A 6,003-nucleotide genomic window follows, 5' to 3' on the forward strand; every position below is an offset into this window, starting at 1 on the left:
ACGAGGAATCTGAAAGCAAAAGCGCGCGCACGCATTCTGAACACGTTGGATAAGTTTCTGAGTGCGAATTAGTAAACATTCTCCATAGACTATAATAATAATGATAAGATTTCAATAGAAACATATGGAAAACAGTTGTACATGGCTTACATTCATTTACTCAAATTAAAATGTTAAATAATAATACTGTGAAGTGAAGTGTGTGAAGTGAATTGTTAAAAGCCTTTTTGTCACGTACCCCCTTATCAAGTTTGTTTCATTTTGATGTGATATTTTGTTATCTAAGCAAGTGACATATTACGGAACCCCTGAGGCAAGTTCGCAAATATACGAGTCTACACAATTTTAGTGGACGTTTTACGTTTCCTGGTTTTATTTTTGTTATATTCTTTGATCGCTTTCGAGAACCATATTTATTTTCTTACTATTTGCCTCGTTCCTAGAATTTCTTTTTTTTTTTAGGCCATTATTCTAAGAAAAGCACACTTATACGTATGTTTTAAGACATTATAAGACCGCGCATACACCTTAGACTAAATTATCGCACAACTGTTTAGTCAAGTTTAGATTTAGAGGTTATATGGCACATTAATTACGCACACTACTCGATTTTTAGTTGTGAAACTAAACAGTTGAATGGGCTGCGAAGCAATCGATAATCACACACAGTCGTGCGATAGTTTAATCATAGGTGTGCGCTTAACTTTATTTACTGTTAACCAAGTTAATTATAACAAAATTAACGTTAAAAAAGTTAACTATGTTCAATGTTAACTAAGTTTAAATTGACAATAAATAAAAATGCAAGTTAACTTATTATATCCAGTTTTTATATTCACAGAAAATCCACCCTTTCTCAGCTAGTTGAGAAAGATTTCAATATTTACTTACCTCAAACTTTTGGGTCGGATAATCATATTCAGTGTTTGCTGACCTGCAGGCGGACTTAGCGAGTGTGGGATGTTTTGTGAATATTTTAACTTCGAGTCCAGTGTTGCCGGAAAATATAATACTGTTCAACCTTTGAAGTTAATTAAACGGGATGTTCTATTTATACAAAATACTTTAAAGTAACATTTCATTAAAATAACTAGAGCAGGTCAATTCCAAGTATTTTGTTAGGATATGAAATATTTCCATTGGTGTGGTTCCCGGGAAACTCTCTACGGTGATGATGAAATAAACAAATGGACAGATTAAATTTACTATAGTAAAAAAAACGTCATTGATCACCTCGACGTTTCATATAAAAATTTACGATTTTCATTACAATGAAAAAATGTTTAAGAGCGATTTTATCTTCAAATGTAAAGACAGGCTTCATTTCTTCAAAAGAAAACAAATGACATGAGATCTCTAATACTTTTTTGTACATACGAGTATTTTGTCAGTTGTTACCCATGGTAATAGTTCATCATCACTATCACTGTATTAGATATTTAGAGCGCGTACACCTTTGACTAAACTATCGGACAACTATTTAGTCGCGCTTTGATTCCTATGAGCTTGTATGGAGGTGCGCACTCTATTCCCTTGTGCAACTAAACAGTTGAATTGGCTGCGAAACAATCGACAATCGCACAACTGTTGTGCGATACTGTAGTCAAAGGTGTGCGTCCGCTTTTACCCTGTAGACATTTAGATTATTATGCAAATGTTTCCATTTTAACCAAGAGACAGGGAAATTCGCGTGAGTTTGCCTAAATAAAGTATTACTCCTTGTCACTGTTTTCGCTCCGTTGCCTCTAAATTTTACAACAGACGCAGTAATTACCAAGTCCGTGGTAACAGTAGCTAATGTATGGATGATATTCAAATGAGTATTTCATACGTGTGCTTTGTTTCTAAGAATAATTAATTCACTATTTGTATAACTGTAATAATATTTTTCAACGTTTACTGAATTTTACTTTTTGAAAAGGCGAACTCTCAAAAGACAACTTACTTGTCGCTGGTCCAGAAGATTCTCAAAGCATCTTTAAGAATAGGTTAGTAGGTAGCTAGGACTAAGAAGATACCGAATAATTTAGAACCAGCATAGCTGATGATGACTTACATTTTCCTAAAAGTAGCATATCCTTGCAATTCTATTAATAAGAAGCCTTATATAAATCTAATAAAACATAACAAGCTAAGTTGCAACCTGATATTGCTATAACGTGGAGTTAGAACCTCCTTTCAACTCGTCTTATCCTCGCTCAATCCGGATTATCCCCTGATAATGTCTTCAGGACGGAATGCAGTTCCGCACAAATGTTGTCTTACGGTATATTTCCACCGATATGACAGTACACACTTTTTTGTTAGCTAGATTGGCGCTAGACATACGATACTTTTATGTTACTCCAATGTATAGCTTGTATCATCATCTTCCTTCTTATCCCAATCCCGTAGTGGTGCAACAGGTTTTTGTCCAAATAACTCTATCATACGTCATCACTCCCTTTTTGATCGCTTTACCTTTCAGGCAATCCATGCGTCTTTTTTTAAGTCGACCTCTGCTGGTGTAGCCTCATAACTAACGTTCTCTTTTTTACATACGATTCATTCCTCCTAGATTGTATAAATAACAAAATGTACTTCAGTACAAAAGAATATATCATACTAATATTATAAATGCGAAAGTTTAGATGGATGGATGTTTGTTAGAGTTTGTAGCCTAAACGGCTGAACGGATGTGGATTAAATTTGGCATAGATGTAGAGCATAGTCTGGAAGAACACATAGGATACTCGCTTTTGATTTTTCTTTCTACAAAGGTATAATAGTATTTACTAAATGGTAATATACTGATACAATATTTCTGTTAGCCGGTGGTATAATTATTCTAATTGGTAGAATTAAAATTTTATCAAGCTTACCGTCGTCAATTGAAGTAAATAAACGTAATCAGTTAGGGGTAGTAAAGTATGTTTAATGAACAGTTTTATTTGCTCGGCTCTGCTATAAAAGCGAATAGATAGTTGAGATAACTTTGGCAATAAAATAAAACTATTTGTGTCCAAGCAGATATTGGCTAAGTCAAGGACAATGAGATGTAACGTCATGTCAATGTTTCTAAAATTACGTAGAAATATATAAATACATTTTTATTGTAAACCCACGCTAAGAGAATTCGTTAAAAATTTATCTGAGCAAACAATTATAATGAGCATGTAATTCAAAGTACACAAATTACTTTAACGGTGAAAGTAAACGTAAATAAACTCCGGTACTCGGCTTATTCTAAGAAAAGAGGATTGAATTAAATTATTTTTCAAGAGACATTTTCTTATTTATATTGAATCCCGATCCGTGACTTTATTTACATTTGCTCGGAGTTAATTCTGTTAAAAGTCAAGACTTTTTAGACTTTATAATACAACTAGCTGTTCCCATGCGACTTCATCCGCATAGAATTACAAAAATTTCAATTTATTGTTGTCAAAATGACATGACATGATGTTAAACAATGGCAACCTTGCTTCCTTGATGTTGGCAACAACTTATGGTCTCTTTCCCACATTAGGGTTTTTATCCAAAATGTTTACCCCTAAGTTTAACTTTAGGCTTTAGCATGACGTAATTGTAGGGCTTTTTATTAAAGAAAGTTATTCGAAAACATGCTGTGATTGCTGACATCTTAGGCAACACAGAAGTGTGTGTTTACGCTTTGTTATATTAGTATTGATTTAAAAGATTTACTTTAACTAACATGATTTCTATAGAAATTCACTTTCTTACTACACTAAATGTCAGTGTTAAGTACTATGCAGTCGGAAGAATATTGTATGAATAATTTTAAATTATCTGTCTAAAACATAAACATTTTCGTATAATTTTTTTTTTATCTAACTGCTATTATTTGCATTATTTACTCACAATATTATAAAAGAATATTACAGTCTTTCAAAATGTTGAAACTGAATCGGAAAAATGTATAAAACAATTTTTAAAGCGACATTTTCCGTTACTTTTCAGCAAAAACTGCCGTTTTTCACCGCAACACTCAAGCACACTATTTCAGAATGAACGTATAATTTTCGAGCAGATGCTTGCTATCGTTTTCACGTTACGGAATCGCTGCACAGGCAAATCTCTGTAGAAAAAAATCTCTGTTAATGCGACGAACATAAAAGTTCAACATTTTTAATGTATCACACACGTTAAATGGCGAACATACTCAAGTTAATTAAAATAAAACATTTTATGTTAAAAAAAATGCAATTACCATATATCTTCTATAACAACCACCGTTAATTATTGAATAAACAATATGATTATGAGAAAAGCTTACTTCAAGTTATTAATTACGTAAAGTAACAAAGTAATTTAGACTTTAGTATTTTACAAGCTATGTATAACATTACATTAATTACATTGTTAATTAATTAATTATGCAGTTACAGCATGTGCGCGGCGTGTTAATATTTCATTGGCCATTGAACAGCCGCCAGAGCGGTGGATCGGAATAGTTAACGAAGTGTACGCTAGAGGGCGCTACTGCGTCTTTAAAACATGATAACATTAAAATAAACTGACTTTATTCTCTATCCATACATATAATAAAATTGGAGTGTCTATTTGTAATATCACAAAGCAAGATTTTGGGAAGATGATATATTTGCGTTGCTGATAAGAAAAATCACATTTGAAAAAATGTTTAATCTATCCGTCTGTCCGCATGTCGCGTTTGTTAAGGGTAATCTCCGAAACCGCTGGGTCGATTTCGACTAGGCTTTTATTGAAGGGTAGCTGACATAGACGGGCATATTATAGGCTACTTTTTTATCTTAATACTGAGTGGACGAATTAGCGGGAACCAGCTAGTTGGAATTATAAATCTAATAACTCAAATTAGGCATTTACTGCTTAATATTTACACTTCAGGTCTCCCATATTCATAAATTAATAACTATGACGGCAGGCAAGTTTTGCAGGATATGTAAGGGTGAAAAAATGTCAATACTTAACAACATTATAACCGCCCCTAAGAGTAGGTAGGCTTGTATTCTGAGGTGTTAAGTTAAACGGTTTCTTGTCACGTTTTAAATATTAAGTAGTAAATGAGTATTTAATCAAGCAACTTAGCGCCAAATTTTGTTGGCGACATTCCATGAAATTAAATTATATTAAGTTGATATTTACAGCAGACGCGGTGTAGCCGGGCTCCGAGTATTTGATTTAGCTCAATAAATAATATGAGTTATTCAATAGAAAACGTTTTCCTCTTAACACTATTAGTATTAAAGTCTAGCTGTTCCCGTGCGACTTCATCCGCGTAAAATTATGAAAATCTTATTATATCGATTACATGTGTCAAATTATCAATTGCAAATGTCAAAATGACATGATATGGTGACAAACCATTGCAACCTTGCTTCCTTGATGTTGGCAGACACTTATGGTCTCTTTCACACATTAGGGTTTTTATCTAAAATATTTAACCTCTAAGTTTAATGGTGTGAAAATATATAGCCTAAAGCGTGACGTAAGTGTGGGGTTTTTATTGAAAAAAGAATAATTCAAAAATATGCTGTAATTGCTGACATCTTAGGCAACAAAGAAGTGTATGTTTACGCTTTATTGTAATAGTATAGAAGTATAGATACAAATTTCTAAAGAAGAAAATAGTTGAAATGGAATCGTGTATTTGTATTTTCGACTTCATAATTCGCAATACGTACTAGGAAAATACGCTATAATTAAAAAAGAGGGTTTCTATTGATAGTACCAAAGCACTAAAAGCAGACAATAAAGCCATACTTTAATAAACTTTTTTTCAGAATAAAAACGGTATCAAAATCTAATTAAATTAATTTCCCTACCTTAGTAATCCGGGTTCCAAAGAACCACACAATAGAAGGGCTCGGTAAACCCCATGAGGGGAATAAAACGTTTTGTACTAAAAGTCGATACATTCTGTTAACAGCCCTTTGTGAAAGGTTTGATTACTGCTGTACCTTCCTGTAAGAGATTTCATTAGAAAATAAATTAAAATGTACATCAAATAAGTTAAATAAT

This window comes from Papilio polytes, unplaced genomic scaffold (assembly GCF_000836215.1).
Source record: "Papilio polytes unplaced genomic scaffold, Ppol_1.0 DF821067.1, whole genome shotgun sequence".
Lineage (NCBI taxonomy): Eukaryota > Metazoa > Arthropoda > Insecta > Lepidoptera > Papilionidae > Papilio > Papilio polytes.